Below are 14,634 nucleotides of genomic sequence, written 5' to 3' on the forward strand. Positions count from 1 at the left end.
GGTGGATGCATCTGATTAAGTGAGCTGGAGCTCACGAAAGCTTATGCTCCAATAAATTGGTTAGTCTCTAAGGTGCCACAAGTCCTCCTCCAGGAAGTTTTTGGAAAGTGTAGGGGACAATTTCCTAGTGCAAGTGCTGGAGGAACCAACTAAGGGCAGAGCTCTTCTTGACCTGCTGCTCACAAACTGGAAAGAATTAGTAGGGGAAGCTAAAGTGGATGGGAACCTGGGAGGCAGTGACCATGGTCCTGCTTCGAGCAGGGGGTTGGACTAGATGACCTTCTGGGGTCCCTTCCAACCCTGATATTCTATGATTGATAAGATGGTCGAGTTCAAGATCCTGACACAAGGAAGAAAGGAAAGCAGCAGAATATGGATCCTGGACTTCAGAGAAGCAGACTGACTTCCTCAGGGAACTGATGGGCAAGATCTCCTGGGAGAATAAAATGAGGGGGAAAGGAGTCCAGGAGAGCTGGCTGTATTTTAAACAATCCTTATTGAGGTTACAGGGACAAACCATCCTGATGTGTAGAAAGAATAGTAAATATGGCAGGCGACCAGCTTGGCTTAACAGTGAAATCCTTGCTGATCTTAAACAAAAAAAAAGAAACTTACAAGAAGTGGAAGATTGGACAAATGACCAGGGATGAGTATAAAAATATTGCTCGGGCATGCAGGAGTGAAATCAGGAAGGCCAAATCACACCTGGAGTTGCAGCTAGCAAGAGATGTTAAGAGTAACAAGAAGAAAGGCAAAGGAAAGTGTGGGCCCCTTACTGAATGGGAGAGGCAACCTAGTGACAGAGGATGTGGAAAAACCTAATGTACTAAATGCTTTTTTTGCCTCTGTCTTCATGAACAAGGTCAGCTCCCAGACTACTGCACTGGGCAGCACAGCATGGGGAGGAGGTGACCAGCCCTCTGTGGAGAAAGAAGTGGTTCGGGACTATTTAGAAAAGCTGGACGAGCACAAGTCCATGGGACCGGATGCGCTGCATCCAAGAGCACTAAAGGAGTTGGCGGCTGTGATTGCAGAGCCATTGGCCATTATCTTTGAAAACTCATGGCAATCGGGGGAAGTCCTGGACGACTGGAAAAAGGCTAATGTAGTGCCCATCTTTAAAAAAGGGAAGGAGGAGGATCCTGGGAACTACAGGCCAGTCAGCCTCACCTCAGTCCCCTGAAAAATCATGGAGCAAGTCCTCAAGGAATCAATTCTGAAGCACTTAGAGGAGAGGAAAGTGATCAGGAACAGACAGCATGGATTCATCAAGGGCAAGGCATGACTGACTAATCTAATTGCATTCTATGACAAGATAACTGGTTCTGTGGATGAAGGGAAAGCAATGGACGTGTTGTTCCTTGACTTTAGCAAAGCTTTTGACACGGTCTCCCACAGTATTCTTGCCAGCAAGTTAAAGAAGTATGGGCTGGATGAATGGACTATAAGGTGGATAGAAAGTTGGCTAGATTGTCAGGCTCAATGGGTAGTGATCAATGGCTCCATGTCTAGTTGGCAGCCGGTATCAAGTGGAGTGCCCCAAGGGTTGGTTCTCAGGCCGGTTTTGTTCAATATCTTCATAAATGATCTGGAGGATTTTGGATTGCACCCTCAGCAAGTTTGCAGATGACACTAAACTGGGAGGAGAGGTAGATACGCTGGAGGGTAGGGATAGGATACAGAGGGCCGTAGACAAATTGGAGGATTGGGCCAAAAGAAATCTGATGAGGTTCAACAAGGACAAGTGCAGAGTCCTGCACTTAGGACAGAAGAATCCCATGCACCACTACAGACTAGGGACCGAATGGGTAGGCAGCAATTCTGCGGAAATGGACCCAGGGGTGATAGTGGACGAGAAGCTGGATATGAGTCAGCAGTGTGCCCTTGTTGCCAAGAAGGCCAATGGCATTTTGGGATGTATAAGTAGGGGCATTGCCAGCAGATCGAGGGACATGATTGTTCTTCTCTATTCGACATTGGTGAGGCCTCATCTGGAGTACTGTGTCCAGTTTTGGGCCCCACACTACAAGAAGGATGTGGAAAAATTGGAAAGAGTGCAGTGGAGGGCAACAAAAATGATTAGGGGATTGGAACACGTGAGTTATGAGGAGAGGCTGAGGGAACTGGGGATGTTTAGTCTACAGAAGAGAAGAATGAGGGGGGATTTGATAGCTGCTTTCAACTACCTGAAAGGGGGTTCGAAAGAGGATGGCTCTAGACTGTTCTCAGTGGTAGCAGGTGACAGAACAAGGAGCAATGGTCTCAAGTTGCAGTGGGGGAGGTTTAGGTTGGATATTAGGAAAAACTTTTTCACTAGGAGGGTGGTGAAACACTGGAATGCGTTACCTAGGGAGGTGGTGGAATCTCCTTCCTTAGAAGTTTTTAAGGTCAGGCTTGACAAAGCCCTGGCTGGGATGATTTAGTTGGGGATCGGTCCTGCTTTGAGCAGGGGGTTGGACTAGATGGCCTCCTGAGGTCCGTTCCAACCCTGATAATCTATGATTTTCTTTTTGCGGTATTGGGTAGTAACTATTTACCAAAAAAAAATAACAATAATAATAATGCATGGCAACCTCACTAGTAACGCCACTACTTCAGATTTGTGTTTTATTCCTCACGTACATCGTATTGTGGGTCAAACTATAATTATGCCTAGTCCACTTTTTCCAGAAAGAATCCATTACCCAAAGTGAGCCCCATCACCAGGATGAAATTGAAAAAAAAAATGTCAGTTTTTAAACCTACATATTGATCCCCTACCACTGAATTTAAAAATTATTAGATTGAAAAGACATCTTCAAATTAGCAATGATGTGCATAAAGCAGAACTCATCCAAAGCTTTAATACATGAAGATAACTTGGAAATACAGTTTACTCCCATTTATCCAAAACCTTATTATCCAACCCTCTGCATTATCCGAATCCCTGCCTTGGCCGTTAGCTCAGCAGGAGATGTGTGCTGCAGAGAGCATGTATCTCATGCTGGGGGAGAAGGAAGGGATTTGGCTAACGTAGAGGGTCAGATACTAAACCAGAGACCCCTGGCCAGAGCTGTGAGGAGGAGGAGAAGCCCCTGGCTGTGGGAGAGGCCACCCTACTGCTGAGTGATTCCTGTGGCAGTGCAGGGAGCCCTCTGCTGCCCCGCTGTCATGGGAGTGAGGGAGCAGGGCTGTGACAGCAGAGCCTCCCTGTGCTGAATCAGGGCCAGGGACACGCAGCCCTTGAAGGTGCAAGGCACAAGGAAGGCTGCAGTCCTGACAGGGCAAAGCACAGTTCTGGCCAGGGGTCTCTGCCCTGCTGGGACTGCAGCCTTTGGGTGTCACTGGCCCTGCAGCAGCCAGGCAGCCCTCTGCAGTTCTGCTCTCACAGGAGTAAGCAGGGCAGGGCAGAGACACCCCCCCGACCCCAGCCAGGACGGCAAAGAGGACGGCTATGAGCCCCCAGCTGTGGGGGAGGCACCCAACTCTTGCCCTCTTGACTATCCAGATAAAAACCAATGTCCCCCAGATAACCAAGAGTGCACTGGACTTATTGCAAATATGGGAACAGAGGTCACCTTTAAGGTGAACTGTTCTACAAGCAGTATTAATTTTATATGGTCACTTATGCAGCTTGCTAAAATAGCTATTATTATGGTCAAGTAATTGACTATAAGCTGCTGGCATGGTGGGAAAATGTGGAGCAAACCAAAGCCTTGGCAGGCAGGAGACTGGGAGTCCCTGCGATAGAGGGGGATGGGAGGGTGGGCCCCAGAGACTTGGAGGTGGGGGAAATGGACAGTACTGTAAGTGTGGCTGACTGAAGCTACAAAGTTTGCAGCCCCCTAGTATTATTCCTAACTGACAAGGAGTGTAAAACCCACCACACAGAGGACAATAAGGTAAATCAAACAAATACAAAAAAATAGCACTCCACAAATTGCACCATAAGAAAGGTTCTGGGGAAGGAAGGAAGGAAGGAATTAGGGACAACAAATTTATAATAAACCAATTACCAGCCTCCTGATACTCACAAACTTCTTCAAACCTGACCCAAGGCAGATGGCACAGCCAAGCTTACATGCCCTAAGACGGAGCATTGCAGCACTGTGGAGGTGGCTGGCTAACACAGAAGCGGGGCAGTAGCTTCTCTTGACTCCAGCCAGGATCACTGGCTCCCTAGTCTGGAATCCTCCTGGAATCCTGACTGGTTCTTGGATCTCACCGTCTCTTTCTGGGCGCAGGTCACTGCAGCACTGGAGCCATACGGTCTCTTTCAGAACCAATCCCCCTACAGGGGCAGAGCCTTCCTGAGCTGCACTGTCTCCCTCCCAGCTTCCAAATTCTCTTTGAAAGTCAGGCTACTCCTTCCCCAGTTAACTTAAAGGGGTGTTTGCCCTGACTTGTCACTGGTACGTGGTCCGCTTGTCCAGATTACCCCAGGCAGAACCCTCTCTATTGGCCCCCTGATTGCAGGCATGCTAGGACTGGGCTCCGAAACCTAGTTAGTGCCCTCGGAGGCTCAGGCCAGAGCTCCAGGAGCCAGCAAGTCCTAAATGGGAGTCGTGCCAACACCTGCATTCACAGCAGGGGAAGCTCAGGCAGATCTGTTAGTTTGCCTATTTCCATGTTTACATCTGTGAGCAATAACGATGCTGTAGTGATAAATGCCCCCCCCGCAGAAGGGCTCAGGATGCTAGAGATCAATAGAGTGAAGATACAAGTAGGTCAAAGCACATGCTGGGACAGGAACATTGGGACGGAGGGGGAATAAATGCAGGGCTCTCATGGTCGTACTAACTACAGCTGCCTCCCTTCCCCTTTCCCACCAGTGTAACAGGGTCAGCTGCCTCCTGAGCACCCCCAGAAGTCACTGCAGCACCCTGCCCTCTGTTCTCCCTCTTCAGGGTCCCCATAGATCTTCACAGGGACACAATCCCCTAGAGCTGGGGTTCCCAAATTGTGGTCTATGACATAGTCCCAGAGGGTCCACCCTGGGTGGAGTTTGGTAGGCAACCCCCCCCACACACACACACACAGTAGATGTTGGCGGAGTGGCAGCCAGCAATGGCCCCTGCCCAGGGCTGGAGGAGATCAGCACCCCCAGTGGGCAGCAGAGGGTGAAGTGCAGCTGCTGGGTGATGGGCGAGGGGAAGGGCTGGCCCTGAGAGACAGCAGCTCTCAGGGCAGCTGGAGGAGGCTGGAGAGTTTGCAGCCATTCCTGCTCTGAGCTGCCGCACCCCGTGGCTGTTGGCAGGTGAGCCTGGGGCTGGAGTGCCTTGCCAGCCAGGCAGGGAGAAGCAGGCAGCCTGGCCCTAGGTCCCACCCCTTCCCTCAGACATGGTGGTCAGGGGGTGTGTAATCCTTCTGCCGGTCAGAGTTGGCAGCAACCAGGGCTGGGTTCAGCATCTAGGAGTTCCTTTTCAACAATACAACACAAAACTGGCTCGAGCCCCCACCCAGTGACAATTACACACCACTCCTTGGGCACCTCTAAGAGGAAATACTTCCCCTCTTGCAAGCACAGAGTCTGAGTGTAGCAAAACAGTTTTAATAAAAGGAGGAAAACACAGCATTAATTTGGGGAACACCGCAAACAGGGTTTATAAACATAAACCAAGAGCAAAAGACCCCACCATCAAGTAAGTTGGTCCGTGTCCTTTTCCTCTCAGGTTCTTAAGTCCAGCAACCCAAATGTCCCTTTAACATGCCCATCCCTTCTCTGCACAGTTGCTGTCCTTGGACAGTGCAGACCCAGAGGTGCATCTGCAGAGTTCACCTCCCACCCCTCTCTGCAGGGTCTACTCTAGTATTCTCTACCAGCCAAAGCAAGATATCTTCAGAGCCCCCCCACTTAACACAACTCTCAGTGATTCAGCCGTTAGCGAGGGAGCTTCACTGCTGGCAAACACTGGGCCTTGGTATCAGTGATTTCAATTCTGCAGCATGTAACAAGACTCAGTGGGGTGCAAATTAGCTCTATTACACAGTAATAGAGGGTCAATTGGTGTCTAAACCCTTTAGGCAAGGCCCACAACCTCTCTTCACTCACTGGGCGTTGGAACCCATGTCCCCTGCCTAGCGAGTGCCATTTAGTTGAGGGTGAGTTCCTCATTCGGCAAATGCTAAGTACAGTTCTGCAGCCCTGGGTGTACACAACAAGGATAACACCACTTTATTTACTTCTGCCCCAATAACAAGGAGACTGGGAATCCAACAGCAGCCAAAGGTCGCCAATTTGGGCACGCAATCTTATCAGGTTGAGCACCTAGGCAGAATGGGTGTGCCCACGCAAATGAGATCAGCCCCTGAAGTCTTCTTCCACAGCTCATCACTAGATGTCAGGAGAGAGCTCATTCAGACTCTGCTTACAGGGGGGATTTGATAGCTGCTTTCAACTACCTGAAAGGGGGTTCCAAAGAGGATGGCTCTAGACTGTTCTCAGTGGTAGAAGATGACAGAACGAGGAGTAATGGTCTCAAGTTGCAGTGGGGGAGGTTTAGGTTGGATATTAGGAAAAACTTTTTCACTAGGAGGGTGGTGAAACACTGGAATGCGTTACCTAGGGAGGTGGTGGAATCTCCTTCCTTAGAGGTTTTTAAGGTCAGGCTTGACAAAGCCTGGGCTGGGATGATTTAGTTGGGGATCGGTCCTGCTTTGAGCAGGGGTTGGACTAGATGACCTCCTGAGGTCCCTTCCAACCCTGATAGTCTATGATTCTATGGCCAGGGGAGCCTTCCAGCTCAGAAACTCCTTCCTGTGCAGCCCAGCCCAGCCGGCCAGAGAGCAGCGGTTGCTGGCTGAGTGCCCAACATGCCACCCTTACGTCTGTGCTGCCCGGCCAGCAGCTGCCACTGTCAAGAGGCAAGGATATGGTTGCCAGGCATCTGGTTTTCAACCAGAACACCCGGTCAAAAAGGGACCCTGATAGCTCCAGTCAGCACCACTGACCAGGCTATTAAAAGTCCAGTCAGTGGCACAGCAGGTCTAAGGCAGGCTCCCTGCTTGCCATGGTCTGTGCAGCTCCCGGAAGCAGCAACATGTCCCCCTCAGGCTTCTAGCCATAGGGACAGCCAGGGGGCTCTGCGCACTGCCCCCGCCCCAAGCACTAGTTCCGCAGCTCCCATGGGCCGGGAGCCGCAGCCTATGTGCAGGGCAGCACACAGAGCCGTGCCTCTGCATAGAGGCCAGAGGGGGACACACTGCTGCTTCCCGGAGCCGCCTGAGGTAAGTGCTGCCTGGAGCATGCACCCCTCACCCCCTCCTGCACCCCAACCCCCTGAGCCAGCCCTGATCCTTCTCCTACCCCCCAATCCCCTCAGCCCCAGCCCCCTCATGCACCCCAAATCCCTCATCCTCAGCGCTCCCCTCAGAGCCCTCACCCCCCTCCTGCATCCCAACCCACTGCCTCAGCCCAGAGGGCCCCCCCATCCCACACACCCTGAATTCCTCATTTCTAGCCCCACCCAGCAGCCCACACCCCCAGCTGGAGTCCTCACCCCCTCCCACACCCCAACCTCCTGAGCCAGCCCAGTGAAAATGAGTGCGTGAGGGAGAGCGGGGGGAAAGCGAGCGACGGGGAGGAGGGATGGAGTGAGCAGGGGCAGGGCCTCACGGGAGGGGCTAGGCAAGGGTGTTTGGTTTTGTGCGAGTAGAAAATTGGCAACACTAGGCAAGGAGCAGGGCTGTCCTGGGGCACGAGGCCACGGAAGGGAGCTTGGGGCAATTGGAGGGGGAGGCAGGAAGCAGGGCCAGAAGCCCTGGGAGGCAGCCAGGGCTCTTGCAGCTACACAGGTAGCCTGAGGGAAAGTTTGGGAACCCCTGCCATAGATCAGGGGATTTCAACCTTTTTTCTCCTTTGCAGACCTCTAAAAGTGTTCAAATGGAGACACAGTCCCCTTTGGAGTCCTAGACAGGTGCTGGAGCAATTTTTGTTGTAGGGGTGCTGATGATGGAAGCCATGGATTCAGTGTTTGTTATTACTACGTCAAGCCAGGGCTGCAGAGCAACCCCAGTTCCAGCACCACTGATCTCAGACAGTCTGCAAGTCTCCAGGGGTTCAAAGACCACAGGTCAAAAATCACTTCCCTAGGTACACATTGGCCCTGCAGGACTCAACCCTAGTTCAGTCTCGCTCTCTTCCCCCCCGAATAGTGCAAAAATAACAAAGGCTTTGAAAAAATAACACAGACCCTCAGTCTTCATCCCAGTTTCAACTAGCCTGAGGATCAATCTGTTTGCTTTCCAGCACCTCCTGCCTGGAGTTTGTCCTTCAGAGGCTGTCTTAGCTGGTGCCTTCCGCCTGCTGCTGACACAGGAACCTTCTTACTACTCCCTACAGCATCTCTAGGTAAAACTGCAGTCACCTGAGCCACCCCCATCCTGCTCCTTTTATACAGGAAACACCTGATTCCTCTCAGGTGTGGCTCATTCTGTAATCAGGGTTTGCTTAGCCCCAGGATCTTCAGCCCAGGGGAGCTCTGTGAAAAGTGAAACTTTTAGTTGGGAAGACCCAGTTTTCAACAAATTTCTTCACTAAAACATTTTTGGAGAAAAAAAATGTTTCTAAATTGTCAAAATGGGACATTTTGACATTTTTGGAACAAAAAAAATCTGGTTTTCTGGTTATAAATGACTTTACATTTTTAAATTTAAATGAGAGTAAAAACATTGTTAAAAATTAAAAATGGTCAAATTCAAAACAAAATTATTCCTAATGATCAAAAGAAAACATTTTGATTGACTCAAACCTTGGTTTGGAATTTTGTTTTGCAAAAATTCTCAAGATGGGCATTTTGTCTTGATTCAGGTCAGGAGCTTTTTTTAAAAAAAAAATCTCAAAAACAGAGGATGGGAAAACGCTGCTCTGCTGCTCAATACATGTCAGCTGCTAGACTTCAGGTGAAGAAGTCATTTCACAACAGGTTGGGAGGGGCTGAGCCAGTTGTCACAAGGAGCAAGTTCACATCCTGGAATGATGCTGCTCAAATGCCTCTTAGCACAAGTTTCAAGGAGGTGGATCGGGGCCGGGGAGTTGCACCACTGAGGGCTTTCTACATCAACAGCGCCAGTTTCAGCACACTTCCCAGGTAAAGTCTGATGGGCTCTCAGCAGGGCCCTATGTGCAAGGAGGGCAACCGTGCCCCGCTGAACCCACTCACTTGCACGGCTTGGTCTTGGCTACCCCCAGGTTGTCTTCTTGCCCTGGGGCTGCAGTTCACCCAGTGTAGGCCTGGGTGATTTCTACTCTCTCATTTTTTATGTAACCCTGCTGCCAGCTGTTGTCAGTAGCAAAAAGGGCTGGGCTCAATTTTCAGGGACTTCCTTCTGAAGACTTAACATGGACCCAGCCCCCACCCAAAACCTGGGCAACTCTATGTCTCACCCTGGGTATCCCTGATACATAAGTGCAGGAACTAGGGATGCTGCTGCACCCCCTGGCTTGAAGTGGTTTCCAGCATATCCAGGGTTTACAGTTTAGTTCAATGGCTCTCAGCACCGCAACTGTACAAATTGTTCCAGCCCCCCTGCCTTGATAGGCAACACTTCCGCAGCCGCAAACACAGAGTCCAGGGGGTTTAAACACAGAGAACTTTGTTAGGAGGAAAGGGAGGGACAGTAGAAGGAGCTTGCAGAAAGCCAGCAATTAAAAACTGACCCATTCTCTGAGGTAAGCCTCCCGCACACCTACTTTAACCAGAGTGTCAGCCTCAGTCCTCCTGGCAGTTGTGAATGGCCAGCGCATTCCAGCCTTGTCCCCAGCTCACAGCCTGCTGTCCTGGGCTGGAGAAGTCTAAGGATGCAGGCCAATCAGTGCTGCCTGGGCTGCTCCAGAGGCTCCTCCACCTGATGCAGTTTTGAGGTGATTTCAGCTTTAAGTGCTGGGCAGTGAGTCCCACACACGGATCCCTTGAAGAGGCCACTGCTTTCTCTGCAGGTTTGGCCAAGCTGCCTTAGCTGTGTGCTGTAATCTGAAAGCCACCACCACTCTGCACCATTACCCTCTTGTCACCACCGCTATGTCCCAGCACTGGGCTCAGAGCTACCACTGCTCAGCTCTCTGTGGGAGCGAGATCACTAGACTCAAGGACCCATAAGAGAACCCTCCCCACAAGAGAGGTATGGGTGCACACACATCATAGAATCATAGAATATCAGGGTTGGAAGGGACCTCAGGAGGTCATCTAGTCCAACCCCCTGCTCAAAGCAGGACCGATCCCCAATTAAATCATCCCAGCCAGGGCTTTGTCAAGCCTGACCTTAAAAACTTCAAAGGAAGGAGATTCCACCACCTCCCTAGGTAACTCATTCCAGTGTTTCACCACCCTCCTAGTGAAAAAGTTTTTCCTAATATCCAACCTAAACCTCCCCCACTGCAACTTGAGACCATTACTCCTTGTCCTGTCATCTTCTACCACTGAGAATAGTCTAGAACCATCCTCTTTGGAACCACCTCTCAGGTAGTTGAAAGCAGCTATCAAATCCCCCCTCATTCTTCTCTTCTGCAGACTAAACAATCCCAGTTCCCTCAGCCTCTCCTCATAAGTCGTGTGTTCCAGACCCCTAATCATTTTTGTTGCCCTTCGCTGGACTCTCTCCAATTTATCCACATCCTTCTTGTAGTGTGGGGCCCAAAACTGGACACAGTATTCCAGATGAGGCCTCACCAATGTCGAATAGAGGGGGACGATGACGTCCCTCGATCTGCTGGCTATGCATCCCAAAATGCCATTGGCCTTCTTGGCAACAAGGGCACACTGCTGACTCAGCACCTCTCCCCACAGAAAATTAGAGCTTTTTTCCCTCCTGTCTCTTAGACCCCTTCAGGCTCCAGTGCCTGACGCCAGTTCCACCAAGTGATCCCAGGCAGAGTCGTGCAGATCCTTTGTCCCTTCATTGCCCACCAGCGTCAGTAGCATTTTATTGACTTCAAACTCGAACCTTAACGGTATTTAACGACAATCACCAAACCGCCACCGACAACCGGCCCATTCGATCACTGCTGCCTGCCTGGCAACAGATGGCAACAGCGATCCCCAGACCAATGGACCCCTGCCCAGCGCCAGGCCTCGCCTCTCCCATTTCACCAAGTGGTGTCAATGGTGAGCTCCCTGCACCCGAAGCAGGGCACCAGGCTGGCATTTAACAGGACTCTTCCTAAAGCATACCAACTCTTGTCATGGATGGGAGCCCTGAGGGGAAGGGAACAAGGCAGATAGAGGGGGATTGTAATGAACACAGGGTCACAAGCGGAGTGTGAGGACGATGCAGGGGTAAGTACAGCAGGATCTGAAGGGCAGTAGGTGTGTGGATGAGCTGGGTGTGAGGATGACGGAGGGGTAAGTACAGCAGGATCTGAAGGGCAGTAGGGTCAGGAGCTGGGTGTGAGGATGACGCAGGGGTAAGTACAGCAGGATCTGAAGGGCAGTAGGGTCAGGAGCTGGGTGTGAGGATGATGCAGGGGGAGGTACAGCAGGATCTGAAGGGCAGTAGGGTCAGGAGTTGGGTGTGAAGATGACGGAGGGGTAGGTACAGCAGGATCTGAAGGGCAGTAGGGTCAGGAGCTCGGTGTGAAGATGATACAGGGGGAGGTACAGCAGGATCTGAAGGGCAGTAGGGTCAGGAGCTGGGTGTGAGGATGATGCAGGGGGAGGTACAGCAGGATCTGAAGGGCAGTACGGTCAGGAGCTGGGTGTAAGGGCGAGTGTTTGGGTGAGGTAGATAAGGCAGGATCCTGGGTCTAAGTTACAGGGGGTGCACAAGTGTGGAGTGAAGTGCGAGGGTTAAGATGTGCAGCAAAGCCCTTTGGCTGGTGTTACACAGTAGTGGCTTGGGGTTGGGTGATCCTGGGCTGGGAGAGGCCAGTAAAGTCCATGTTCTGGGTTTCAACCAGCCAGCTTAGCTCCAGTACCAACAGCCAAGAAGCCCCATGGGGGTGGAGTGGGAAGAGGAGTGTTTTTTCCGGGCTTTGTTCCTGCCATTAGCGATGAGCCACCTTTGAGAATCTGTCCCCCCGGGCTCCCTCACCAGGGTTAAATACCATACCCTCCAGGCAGCCCCAGCCTCAGACCCAGGGAGCAGACGGGTTCCTCCTCAGGCAGGTGAGACACAGGCATTTCCATGATCTTTTCTCTTCACAGAGCATTTGATGTAAGTGTGAGCTGCCGTCCCACCAACTCCCAATGGCAGAGGTTCAGCAAGGGCCCAGCTAGAGCTGCTGACACCCCCTCTACTCTCCGCCATGCCCGTGTGGCTCCAGCCTGAGCGATGGACCCAGCGACAGGACACCCTGCTGGGTAAGTCGCTCTGCAGCCTCTGCTCTGGGCTCTAACACTCACTGAAACCCAGGGATGAAGGAGCTGAAAGCCAGTCCCAGCCCCTTCCCCATGGGGCTGTCAGCCAGTGATCCTGCTGCTTCCGCTGCATGGAGAGAAAGGGTCAGAGAGTTACTGATTATTTAGCTAAGTTAGATGTGTTCAAGTCCACAGAGCCTGATGAAATTCGGCCTGCGGTATTTAAGGAAGTAGCTGAAACAATGTCAGGATCATTAGCAATTATCTTTGAAAACTCATGGAGGACAGGTGAGATCCCCGAAGACGGGCAAATATAGCACTTATCTGCAAAAAGGGGGAACAAAGAGGCCGCAGGGAATTATAGACCAGCCAGCCTATCTTCACTATGTGGAAAGATACTGGAACAAAGCACCTAGAAAAAAACAGTGGTATAAGGACTAGCCAGCATTGATGTGTCCAGAACACAGCATGCCAAACCGACCTGATTTTCTTCTTCAGTGGGGTTACAGAACTAGTGGAGGGGGGAAGCAGTAGACATGCTGTGTCTTGGGTTTAGTAAGGTTTTTGACATAGTCCCAAAGGACACTCTAAAAAGCAAACTAGGGAAATGCATTCTAGATTAAATTACTCTAAGGTGGGTATGCAGTGTTATTGTAGCTGGGCTTAATCTGCAGCAAGGGAGATTTAGGTTAGATATTAGGAAAAGCTTTCTAACTCTAGGGTGGTTAAGCTCTGGAAAAAGTCTTTCAAAGGAGGTTGGGGAATCCCTATCACTGGAGGGTTTTAAGACCAGGCTGGACAAACACCTGTCAGGGATGGTCTAGGGTTACTTGGTCCTGTCCCAGTGCAGGGGGCTAGACTTGATGCCTCTTGAAGTCCCTTCAAGCCTGACATTTCTATGATTCCTGGGGTGCGTGGGAAAGAGGGGTGGGGTGCGGGAGCTGGAGTCCAGTAGGGCATCTCCCCAAAGAAGAGTCACGTTGACAGGCGTGGAAGGGAAATGTCTGTGCCAGTGGAACATTGCAGAGCAAAGCGATTCTCTGTCCAAGCCCCATGGGAGCAAAGCTGCTGCAGGGTCCCTAGTGGTAGGGTTCACGGTTTCTCAGGGAAGGGCAGCTGCCCTCTCCCAGCACAGAGGGTGAATTCACCCCGAGCAGAAGTTCAGCCCTAGGCCTAGGCAGCATTTCCCCTACCCAGAGCACCCAGCACCTTGGTGAACCTGTGAAGCTTTAGGAACGTGACCAGACAGCTGTGCCAAACCTCTGACCGTGCAGCCAGCGCCACAGCTGGGCCTGGGGTGGGACGTTACCCACGAGTAGTAAGGAGAGAGACCTTGCTCTTCTCTGCCAGAATCTCCTCCCGTGTGGCCGCCTGTCCTGTAACTCCAGCATTTTCTTTAAAAATAGGGAAATCAAAAGTAAAAAGAACCTTAACACAAAATTAAGACAGTGTCATGGTTTCCACAGCAACATTAATTCGGTCACGGAACCGGACTCTGTGCAGTTTCTCTCCTGTTTCTGGGCTGCTGTTGTAATAACAACCTTGGTTTCTGACTGGACCCTCACACACACTGCACTAGCTCAGGCTCCAACTGAGGCTATGTCTACACTAGCCCTTTTGTCGGTGTAACTTACGTTGCTCAGGGGCGTGAAAAAACACCCCCCTCAGCGATGTAAGTTTCACCGACAGAAGTGCCGGAGTTGACAGCGCTATGTCGGCGGGAGATGCTCTCCCACCGACATTGCTACCGCCGCTCGTTGGGGGTGGTTTAATTATGTCGACGGGAGAGCTCGCTCCCGTTGGCCAAGAGCGGCTATGGGAGCGATCGGCTGCTTTGGTACAGCTGTGCCACTGTAAGCTCGCTAGTGTAGACATGGCCCTCGCCTGTTCCTCCCAGTGTCTCTAGGTAATGAGAGGGAAGCTGTTCACTTTCTTTTCAACCCTACAGATCTCAACCTTGAAGCTGTTCAGAGGAAAAGGCAAGAAACCCAGAATGAAACAACAACTGCACAGCAGGAAGTTCTTCTGAACCCCATCAGTCAGAGGCTGGCTCTTGCCCTGAGTGGGAGGCTTTACAGCCCTTGTAATTGTGTTACTCTATTTCACATGGTTCTGAATGCTCTCGTTATCTGTATACATGTGGGATCCTTCTCTGATTCCTACTGAGCTTTCAATCTATTGCACTCAGTTGCCTTGTGTGCTCCTGAGCGTGGTGCACTGAGGGCTGTGCTGGATTGCAAGCTGTAACCTGGAGTGGGTGAGTTTTCTGGTTCTGCTTGCAGGCTAGCGGCTCTGTGGTGACATTTCTGGGAGCCGCAGTCAGTCTAGACAGAGGTGGGGCATTGTCTCTCTCTGGCTTAGG

General features: G+C 51.2%; 1 protein-coding gene across 1 annotated transcript in view; it reads left to right on the top strand.

The window, feature by feature from the left end:
- Nucleotides 1–14,634, top strand: part of LOC125624650 (olfactory receptor 5V1-like) — a 35,609-nt gene that overhangs the window by 16,166 nt on the left and 4,809 nt on the right. Inside the window, 2 exon segments of the mRNA XM_075124640.1 lie at nucleotides 12,120–12,275; nucleotides 14,221–14,355. The gene's annotated coding sequence lies outside the window, so the exon portion shown is untranslated.

Source organism: Caretta caretta, chromosome 1 (assembly GCF_965140235.1).
Source record: "Caretta caretta isolate rCarCar2 chromosome 1, rCarCar1.hap1, whole genome shotgun sequence".
Lineage (NCBI taxonomy): Eukaryota > Metazoa > Chordata > Testudines > Cheloniidae > Caretta > Caretta caretta.